Source organism: Staurois parvus, unplaced genomic scaffold (assembly GCF_062004578.1).
Source record: "Staurois parvus isolate SC_StPar_1 unplaced genomic scaffold, SC_StPar_1.0 ptg001302l, whole genome shotgun sequence".
NCBI lineage: Eukaryota > Metazoa > Chordata > Amphibia > Anura > Ranidae > Staurois > Staurois parvus.
In genome coordinates, this window is record NW_028319098.1 from 2,178,465 (window position 1) to 2,190,546 (window position 12,082).

Genomic DNA, 12,082 nt, shown 5'->3' on the forward strand with positions numbered 1-12,082 from the left:
GTAGAGTCAGCGTGGAATACATACAGCACCAGATCAATGCTGCAGCCATCTAGGTGAGTATGTATCTTTGTTTGTTTTTTTTTGCATTCCCACACTTGTAGGTACAGGTAAGCTTATAATAAGTCTTTACTGTAGGTACTGTGAATATCTCCTAAACCTATGATATTTAGGGGATAGTCACATCACCTCAAACCGATGGTGTCACTGTGCATGCACATTGCGCTCTGCATTCAGGGCATACTGAGTGTGTCATGAATACAGAGAGCACCATGCAGCAATTGTGACGCACATGCATGGAAGTGATGTCGTAGCAGCCCAGCCATTCAAACGGCCTGAAAGCACTAACCCAGAAGGAAGAACAATGAACATGGAAGTGCCAGAAGCAGTGACAGCTCTGGAGGGCTCAGTTTAAAAGGTAAGTCTGTCATAACGTACTAGTATGCACCGCATAAACCTGCAGGTAGAGTTCACAACCGCTTTAAGATCTATGTGTAGCAGTAACACACAGTAAAAGGTAAGTTTAACCGCACATTACTGAAGTGCATGGCAATGTGTCCTGCAATGCCAATATGGCATATCCCTTTGAAAACGCGTCAGGAAAGAGCCTGCACATTGATGTCACGCTGCTGGGGACGCACGAAGGTCCGGCGGCCATCTTAGTGCGTTGTTTTATACTGTTTGTTTGTACTCTCCACGTGGATACTCTGCACCTTTAATAAAGTACTACACTATTAGCCGATGTTCTCCGGCTCTTTTGTGAGCTAACTCCTCAGGATTTCTCATGCTGCTTGGTGTCATCATCCCTATCTGAGATCATCCTAGCCTTCATGGTCCTATGACTGATGGGTGTGCTGCCTGACTTACCTGGGGAAGAAACCAGCTGTTCATTGACTGATGGGTGTGCTGCCTGACTTACCTGGGGAAGAAACCAGCTGTTCAAGCGCATTTTATATGCGCTTCTGGTGAGTGCATATAAAGGAGTACTTTTCACGGATTCACCAGCACTGGATGTCACCTGTTCATGGATTTATTTTCTGGACTCTTTTATAATTAGTGTTTATCGCAATTGTGTCATTTATCACAGTGGCTAAATGGTTAGCACTTCCACCTGGAAGTATTTGGGCAGCACAGTGGCTAAATCGTTAGCACTTCCGCCTGGCAGTACTAGGGTCGTTGTTTCAAATCCCAGCCACGGCACCACCTGCCTGGAGTTTGCATGTTCTCCCTGTGCCTGTGTGGGTTTCCTCCGGGTACTCCGGTTTCCTCCCACACTCCAAAGACATGCTGGTAGGTTATTGGATCCTGTCTAAATTTTCCCTAGTATATGTATGAATGTGAGTTAGGGACTTTAGATTGTACGCCCCTTGAGGGTTAGGGACTGATGTGAATGTACAATATATATGTAAAGCGCTATATAAGTACCTGAAATAAGTAAATAAATAAATGAATTTGATATATGTTCACTGTCAGTCACTATTCATTTTATATCACCCAACGCTGACCACTCAGTGTCACGGATACCATCACCACAATTATCAGTATATTAATTACTGCTATATTAATAATTCATGAACTCTCACACTTTAGACTAGTAGTGCTGATCAGAGCACCTCACTGTGTCTGCTTTTTAACCACTTGCCTGGAGGGCACTTATACCCCCTTCCTGCCCAGGCCTATTTTCAGCATATGTACCCATATTAACATTTTTATCATTTTTTTGAGACAAATAGAGCTTTATTTTGGTGGTATTTACTCACCTCTGGGTTTTTTATTTTTCGCTAAACAAACCAAAAACAACTGAAAATTTTGAAAAAAAAAAGTTTTTTCTTAGTTTCTGTTATAAAATTTTGTAAATACGTGATTTCTCTCCTTCACCGATGTGCGCTAACGAGGCTGCAGTGATGGGCACTGATGAGGAGGCACTGGTAGGTGGTCCTGATGGGCACTGATAGGTGACACTGATAGGTGGCACTGATAGGCGGCACTGACTGGCACTGATAGGCAGCACTGACTGGCACTGTTAGCTGGCACTGACTGGCACTGATAGGCGGCACTGTTAGGCAGCACTGATGGGCACTGACAGGCGGCACTGATGCACACTGATAGGCAGCACTGACTGGCACTGATAGGCGGCACTGACTGACACTGATAGGTGGCACTGATTGGCAGCACTGATAGGTGGCACAGACTGGCATTGATAGGTGGCACTGAAAGGCAGCTCAGATGGGCACTGATATTTGACATTGATGTGGCACTGATGGGCACTGGCAGGTGGCATTGATGAGCACTGACAGCTGGCATTGATGGACACTGACAGGTGGCACTGATGGGGCTGCACTGATCATCAGGGCACACTGATCAGGGTACATGTCCCCTCTGAGGAATGCTGATTACCGGCTCTCCTCTCCTCATGAGCTGTCAGCATGACAGCTCGTGAGGAGAGAAATGTCGATGACTGGCATTTACTTATTTACATGCGATCAGCTGTGATTGGACACAGCTGATCACATGACAGAGCTGACGTCTTCGGCTCTTTCAATTGATCAGTGATCCGCTGTGTCCAAGGGACACAGCGCTCCACCGATCACCGTGCTGCGTGCCCCCGGACCCGCGCATGCGCAGTTAGAGTGGGAGGACATAATTTCCTTACATGGCGGGCGGGAAGCAGTTAATATACAGTTGTGGCCAAAATTATTCAACCCCCAATGCTGTAAAGGGGTTTAGGGACTATAGTGTACATTTGGAATTGTATTCAGAATCAAATCCTACAAGGACGTTGTAACTACCCAAATGCAACTAAAATGACATCAATTGTTTATGTAATACAGTAGTAAATGGTTCTTATGTGGTTTCTTCATTGCCACAATTATTCAACCCCTTAAAGACTACCACTCTGAAGAACAGAGGTTCATACAGGTGCTTTCCATCAGGTATTGAAAACACCTGTGGATGTCACCGAGCAGCAATCAAGCATAATAAGCACCAATTAGGCAGCTTTAAAATGACTGTGATACTCAGCTCCTTCTAGACATTTACTGGTGTGGTTACAAACATGGTGAAGGCAAGAGAATGGTCCAGGAAGACAAGAGAAGAGGTGATTTCTCTTCACAGGAAGGGCAATGGCTATAAGAAGATTGCAAAGATGTTAAACATACCAAGAGACACCTTAGGAAGCATCATTCGCAAATTCAAGGCAAAGGGCACTGTTGAAACGCTACCTGGTCGTGGCAGAAAGAAGATGCTGACTTCGACTGCTGTGCGCTACCTGAAGCGTAGAGTGGAGAGAAGTCCCCGTGTGACTGCTGAGGAACTGAGAAAAGATTTGTCAGATGTGGGTACAGAAGTTTCAGCCCAGACAATAAGACGCACACTGCGTAATGAAGGCCTCCGTGCCAGAACTCCCAGGCGTACCCCCTTGCTGTCTCCAAAGAATAAGAAGAGTCGACTGCAGTATGCCAAAAGCCATGTGGACAAACCACAAAAGTTGTGGGATAGTGTTCTGTGGACTGATGAAACAAAATTAGAACTGTTTGGGCCCATGGATCAACGCTATGTTTGGAGGAGGAAGAACAAGGCCTATGATGAAAAGAACACCTTGCCTACTGTGAAGCATGGTGGAGGGTCAATCATGCTTTGGGGCTGTTTTGCTTCTGCAGGTACAGGGAAGCTTCAGCGTGTGCAAGGTACCATGAATTCTCTTCAGTACCAGGAGATATTGGATGGAAACGTGATGCAGTCCGTCACACACCTGAGGCTTGGGAGACGTTGGACCTTTCAACAGGACAATGATCCCAAGCATACCTCCAAGTCCACTAGAGCATGGTTGCAGAGGAAAGGCTGGAACATTTTGGAGTGGCCATCGCAGTCACCAGACTTAAATCCGATTGAGAACCTCTGGTGGGACTTAAAGAAAGCAGTTGCAGTGCGCAAGCCTAAGAATGTGACTGAACTGGAGGCCTTTGCCCATGAAGAATGGGCGAAGATACCCGTAGATCGCTGCAAGACACTTGTGTCAAGCTATGCTTCACGTTTAAAAGCTGTTATAACTGTAAAAGGATGCTGTACTAAGTACTAAGATTGAATGTCACTTGGGGGTTGAATAAAACTGATAATGCTGTGAGCACAGAAAAGACATTTGTGGTTATTTCATTATAACTGTTATGTTATATTTGTCTGACCTACAAGTGCCTCTTTAATGTAAATGTAAGCAAGATGACTGAATGATCAAAAGCAATGTCAAACTGGCCAAAACACTCAATTTCAGTGGGGGTTGAATAATTTTGGCCACAACTGTAGCTGCTATTCATTCTATTGCTGCTTCAATTCACCTTATCATAATTTATTATTTATGTATATGCACATGTTTTAGAAGTATTTCATTTGATTCATTCATTTCTTTAGCGCTGCACCTTTTATATTTCATTGCAATGCCATTAGTTTTGAAAGTAATTGAATACACTAATATAGTAGTGGGAAGTGCACCACAACACACACATCTCATGCGCTTTGTTGCAAAAATGGTGTATGTCTCAGCTACAATGGCAGAACATTCAAAATGAATGCAACACACTCTAATGCATGACAATACACCATTACCGCACATTCAGCAAGCCGAAATGCAGCACTAAAGTGAGAATAGAACCCTGGAGAATTTGTGAGAAATCAACCATTTTATTAATATTCATAATATACCATTATATAATATTGACATATTACACAGAGGTTTACATTTAATAACTTGTTAACATATCAATCCAAGCAGCAATTTACAATCTAAAGTCCCTCCTATAGTTATAAAAGCACAGCCATATACATTCTAGAGCTAATCAGATTCCAGTTAGCCTACAAATATGTTGTCAGGTTGTGGAGGAAAACTGGAGCACCTTGAGGAAGACAAACACAGGCAGAACATACAAACTCCATGCATATAATGCCCCTTGTAAGATTCGAAGACAGAATGCAGGGCTGCATAACAAGAGTTTTAACTATATAATAACTATAGTCTGGAAAGAAATCCTCTGAATCACATCTAAAGCCACACACAAAAAGTTCCTTTTGAGTCATTACTAGCACCCTGTTGGAAATTACCTCACAAATTTCAAGTTTCCTCTTTCAAAAAGGGGAGTATGATCAAATCCACAAGCATTACTTCAGTCCTAGAAAACATACCTCTCATGGCCATTGTTTACTCCGTGATGTCCTATGAATATCTCTGTGGATGGAGGAATAAATGGAATAAAATGCACAGCAGCATAACTATATTTATGAAACATCTTATACAATACCAGCCACGTATTATTAATGCACATGTCACACATTCATGCTGCACATGTCAATAGAATACAGTACAATCCAGACAGGAAAGATTGCTCATGTGTAATAGCATGACCTACTCGCCTCTGCACAATGTGTTTTGTAATGACTTTTCAGGAAAGTCGATGCTTCCCATTCAGCCTTATAGCTGCATTTCATTAGCCCCATATATTCTATCTATTAGGCCTCTTTTTCTTCATAATGAACAATACAAAAAAGGTTACATTCCTGAGACAAGCTGCTATCATCTTTTAAGGAGTTGGAAACATCCCTCAGGGACAATTTATCAGGTAATTATCTGGCTAAGAAAGGTAAGTATTGCCATTTGCTTTTCTTTGTTAGTGTGCTGGGACAAGGTTTAGTAAAAGATTTGATGCATTTGAAGCTTTGTTTCCTTTCTCATCCATTGAAGGACACAGGAAGTCATATATTGATGGGTTACACTGCTGCTTAATGGAAAACTGGACATTAGCAAACAAAAAATTGTAGACCAGCCCAGGATAACCCCTCCAACTTTCAGCATGTCTGAGGTTTTTTTGCTAGTGTCCTACGAGGATGGATGTCTTTTCTTCAGCTTTGCTGAAAAAAGTCTAACTTTTTCGCTAGCTTTTTTCTTCAGTCATGATTCCAGCTACATGCTGCTTGAGCTGGTTTCTACATTACAGCAATCTGGATCAGCAATGTAAACAGTCTGATTATGAAGTGCAATACGTAGACTCCACTAAACTGGACGTTGTGGGGCAAACCTGCAATGTGAACTTTAGGCTGTTTTCAACTTGTGGCTCTTTCTAGATCTCAGCTACTAGTAAAAGTTAGTCGCTGAACATTTTCCTGGTTCAGAGATGTGGATTTGCCTCAGTGTTTACTCTACCCCAAAGAGGCCACTGGAGCTACCTTGCTATTTGAACTACTGAACACCTTCAAAATACTAGCTTTCTGTGCGTTTCACTGTGGAAAGGGTTAACACTGAGGGACTGATTGCTGATGTATTCCACTAGGTGGAGCAACGTGGAACGCTGATCCTTCATCCATTCCTACTTCCCTTCTACAGTGACTTGGCCACCATCGGCCATATGACCCTACAACTGCTTCCAGGCAGTTGAGTTTGTGAGTACCTGAGTCACTGCCTTTTACCTTAAAGAAGAATTCCAGGAAAAAGTTTTTCTCATGCAGTGGGGTTGTGCCCACAATGCATGGGTTAACTGCTTGTTTTTTTCTAGGGGTGAAACCGCATGACGTGGGGGAGCACCATTTTCTGGAGGATCGAAGGATCGGTTGAGTGGCCTTTCTGTGCACCCCTGGAAAAAAACAAGGAATTACCCCATGCAGTGAGGGTACAGCCCCACTGTATGGGAAAAAAATTTCCTGGATTTCTGCTTTAAGCTGCATTAGCTGTCCACCCTGCAGTACAACATACCTGATTCTAGACTCCGCTCAAGCCAGAGCTTTTTTCCCTAGGAGAAAGTTAAATCACTCCGCTCAGACTCATATTCTTCAGTCCCAGGGGTTGCCCAACTGTTCACATCTGTACAAGAGTCCTAGGGCTGATGGTAGCCTTCTTTGAAGCAGTCCTAGTTGCCTAGTTTCACTCCAGGCCACAACAACACAACATTCTCACAATGTGGGGCAGGTCAGTCGTGCCGCAAGAGATTGATTCCTCCAGAACCGATGACCATGCTGTCATTGGTTGATCTATGTCATGGGTGCTCAACCTGTGGCCCTCAGGCTGTTGCGGAACTAAAAGTCCCATCATGCGTCTGCCTTTGGGAGTCATGCTTGTAACTGTTAGGGGCTTGCAAAGCCTCATGGGGCTTGTAGATCTGCAACAGCTGGAGGGCTACAGGATGGGCACCCATGATCTATGTGTTTCCTCCCCTCAAACGTCTTCCTCATCTGCTTGTCAGGATCATGATGGAGAGCATTCTGGTGATCCTCATAGCTCAAGAATGACCCAGACGAATATGATATTCTGACCTTGTAACACCCATGGTGGATGCTCAGGGTCTCTAGAAGATCATCTGGATCTTCTGTCTCATGAACCGATTTACCATCCTGCTTCACAAACACTGGCTTTAAGGGCATAGATGTTGAAGCCAAGATTCTAAAGGTACAGAGACATTTCTAAATAGGTTATCCCCATGAGTCTTTACGCTAGGAAATCTACTTCATGCAGGGTTTATCACCATACATGGAAGACATAATTTCTTGGTGTGAAAAGAGAGGCATTCACCACAAGAGAATCTCAGAGGGGCAAATCCTTGCCTATCTGCAGATTTGGCCCTATGCACTATCAAGGATCAGGATTCTGCTCATTTCTTAATCCAAAAAACACTGGCTTCACATTTCTTATCAAGACCTTTGTGTAGGGAGTCTCACATGTGGTTCCCCCTGTTCAATCCCCTGTGATTTGAATTTGGTTCTCTCAGTACTTCAAAAACCACCTCTTGAATGCTTTAGAGATTTTCGCCTATTCACTCTCACCCACAATGTAGAGTTTCTTGTTGCCATCATCCCTGCAAATGAGTATTTGAGCTGGCAGCTTTATCGTGGAAAGAATCCTTTCTGGTCTTGCAAAGGACAAGGTGGTGTTGAGTCTGAGAACTTATGAATCCCAAAACTTCCTTCCTATCTAAGGTAGCTTTGGCCTATCACCTCTACCAGAACATCATTCTTCCATTCCTTGGTCCAGCTCCAATACATCAGAAAGAGGTCATTGCCTGCATGTGTCAGGAATGGACTGGCCAGCAATGGTGGGACTCACCTGCCTTATGGGCTGCAGTACCAGGGCTGGCCAGCGGGTGCTCCCAGCAATCAGAGACTCAACCTTGCAGCCAGCCAAACACCTGAAACTGCTTATGCTGGTGTATTTAAGGGATGGCCAGACCTGCAGACTCTGCCTTGGTGTGTGTTTCTCCTGGGCCCTGTATCCTGTTCCTGTTCCTGTCTGATTCGTTGCTGACCCTGCTCTGATCCCTGGCTTGTCTGACCATTCTCCTGCTCTGATCCCTGGCTTTGTCTGACCATTCTCCTGCTCTGATCCCTGGCTTTGTCTGACCATTCTCCTGCTCTGATCCCTGGCTTTGTCTGACCATTCTCCTGCTCTGATCCCTGGCTTTGTCTGACCATTCTCCTGCTCTGATCCCTGGCTTTGTCTGACCATTCTCCTGCTTAACCCCATACGTTCTGACCTCCTGTTATTGACCCGGCCTGCCTGACGACGCTTGCATTGTATGTTTTGTTATCTGTGGGTGGTTTGGTTCGTTTGCACTGTGTTATGTTTTAGTATTGCACTGCGTTTATGTATTGTTAGTGTTAATAAATTATATTGTTTATATCATATCTGGAGTCTGCGTTTCCCTGCGTCAGTCACATACCTCTGGTCATACCCTGGGAGCCCTGACAGCATGTAGCTTGCACTATCTCACAGCTACTGCTTTCTTTAGAAAAACTGACTCTCTGTCATTCCTGATGGTCCTATAAAGGTGAACCAGATCTCATTCCACCAATTATTCAAGCTTATGGCCTAAAGGATCGGATGCGACCCTTTTCCATCAAGGCATATCCCACTAGATTTGTAAGTGCCTTTTGGGGTCATCAGCATCAGGATGTGACGTGTTCCACATTTTACCAGGTAGAGGTTCAGGCCTCATCCAGTGCCAGCTTTTAACCTATGGTCCTATTTGAGCTGCAGGCAGTGCCCTGTTTTGTTGTTTTTTGGGGGTCTGTTCTTTTGCCGTTGCCCACCCCTTGGACTACTTTTGGATGTCCTGACAGTATATGACTCGCTGTGTCCCTCAATGGATGAAAAAAAAATGGGTTTTTTGTATTCACTGTAAAATCTCCTTTGGGAAAGGAACACAGTTACCACCTCTCCATGTTTATGATAATGCTTTTGGTACTGTTTTACCACAAAACTGAAGGATGCTGGGAGTAGAAGGGGTTATCCTGGGTTGAGCTGCCTCCTTTTTTTTCCAGTGTCCAGTCATCCTTCAGGTGTCAGTATAACCTAACGGTATATAACTTTAAGTGCCCTTTAATGGACTCCAGGAAAATAATTTTACAGTGGGATAAAAATCCTTTTACCCTTTAAACAAGAGTGAATGACAGGGTGTGTGGGTTTGAGGCCTGAGTACCTAAAACAGTGCAGAGAACAATGCACCCACCCAGATTAGACCTTTCCCCAGGGGGTCTAATCCTAGGAACAGTAAAATAAAACCATATAGTTGTTTTAGTAGCCTTTCAATAGTCCATTATTAATGAGTGCTATGCTCATGCAGAGCAAAGCAATAGGTTTAGTTCAACGCCCTCTTCCCAACTGCACACATTCACTTTCCCTTTGCTCCACTGCTCCATTCAACCACTGGAAGTGAAGAAAGACAACCCCTTGTAAGCATCTAGTTGCTCCAGTTGGAGTACTCAGAGCTGATGATTCTCTCTACCCTCTGGTAACATTTCTAGGGCCAATCATCAAGCTTCACTGTCCCCTCATGTAGATAACCATATGTTCCTCTATAACCAGCAGCTCTGGGTGCTTTCTCCAGCTGAACAATGCTGGTGAAATGAAAGCAAAACTATTGCTTTTTCATTCATGGGCAAAGAACAAGTTTACGTTAATATGGAAAGAAGTTGAAGTAACCTCATGTGCATAAATTTTAAGTTTATTTCAATGTTCCATAGTTCAGTAGATTTCACCCAGAAACAACCCTAATGACTTAAATAGAAGCCTTACCTGTTCTACTACTGTATGAGCTGTGCTGTCAATCATCACAGTGTAAAGAAAAAGATGGCACACACTGTATTGTTGAGGCGATCAGGTGATGGACTGTGTACTAGATGCCCCCTTACTGCATGGAAAGACAAAACTGTTATTTGTTATATTTAGTAATCCTCATTTTAAAACAATATATCTTGCATTTGAATTAGCCAATAGTTCAACTTTTGTTATGGAATTTCACTGCCTCCCCAGAAAGCAAATACATGATATTATTACCAGCGAGCCTCGGCGCAGTTTATAATGTATGCACTTCTGCATCAGCATGAAGCTCCCTACCGCTCATGATCCTGCATGGCTAATTTGCCACAATATTTAAATTCAATTCAAAGCGCCTTTGTCTTGTAAGACAGTAATTTGATGTTTGACTTGTTTTTTTATCCCCCTGCTCCCATTGAGCTCCTTATCTTCCCTTTGACAGCGCCGAGGAATTTTACACTCTATGAAACCCAATCCCCTGAGACAGTGACGCTGCCAATGTTCTTCAGTGGCTTATATTCATCCAGGTTCACCTATCTTTACACAAATGAGCTTTTGTTTGTGACAAACTAACTGTGTGGCCTGAATTGGAAATTGGAGAAAATACAAAAGCTGGAGTCACAAAACACAGGAACTCTACAAAGTGTATAAACTTGACAATAAACACATGAAGAGGTAAATAGTGACTTTCATATGAAAGCTTTAAAATATTGTTTTCTTTACAAGTTAGAAGATGAAAATGAGAACTTGGTTGCATGCTCTGGGTGGCACTTTTTTGTTTTAGGACATTTTTAGACAGCTCTGTGCATGTGGCCCATATACCAGTCATACTGAACAAATATAACCAGTGTAATCAACCAATGCTGATTTACTCATAGGGGTTTTCCTTTTAGGGCTTAAAATTCCAAAAGCGCATAGAATAGGTATGGTTCCTCTCTAAGCTATGCAGGATGTCCTTCCCCGATGGACTGCAGTGAAGTGGAGCTCCCTCTTTCAGCTTTCCTCTTTCCTCTAATCTCCAGCCTGGAGGCAGAACCCCCCTTCTCTGGGGCCCCCTCCCAGACTACACAGCAGGACTCCTCAGCACTTCATCTTCCACCCAACTCCCCTGCTGGCCAGGTTCTGTCATATTTATGGGCTGATCTGCTACAATGCCAAGCCCCTGCCTGGGATTTGTCATACTCCCATAAATATGCAGATCAGCCCCCCCCCCACCTCTGCCTGCTGACTTCTAGAAGCTTCTCTGAGATTCTAGAGCAGAGGGAGATACCAGAGGACTTACCTGTAGTACCCTCCAGCTTAACTTGAAGTAACCCTCTGACTCACACCCATGCTTTATTACCCAATATTCGGAATTGTTGTATAGCACCCTCCTAGATAGGTGCTAGGACATGTACAGTAGATTATAGTTGATTTCCTCTGCTTAACAGGAAAACTGTTAGGACCATCTACTATGGCGTTGTGGTTAACAGAGAGCTGCAATTGTTAGTAGTGCATGCTCAGTGTGTTCAAGTGCTGCTAGTTCTGTCCCTGAATTCCTCTGTATCCAAGTAACCTAGGGAGGTTCTGTATGTGTAGATGGAACTCATGCAGAACACAGTATGAATATAAATGCCACTCCAGCTAATCGCAGTGAGTGCAGCCCTGAGGAATGCTGGGAGAAGGTATTTATTCTTTGGGCATACTGAGCCCTGGGTCTTTCCTGGAGAGGATTGTACCAGCCTCGGGGAAGGCACGCTGCCTCCTCAGGTACCTGCTGCCATGTGGCCTCAGGTGGGTGACCTGAGGGCCTGAAGTAAGAGAGAGAGTGACCCTGGTTCTTCAGTAAGCTGACTGAGGAGGGGTGTCTGCCTAAGATCTGTCTATACCATACTGACGGGCATCGCTTGGAAGATTGGAAGGAGCCTATTATTCTGTCCTTGGGCCTTGTGAGTACAGAGACTGAGGGATTCTGGGGACTCTGTGTGCTTTGCTATCCCTCCGGTGCTATATAGTCAGCGTGGGTCTGTAAAATGGACG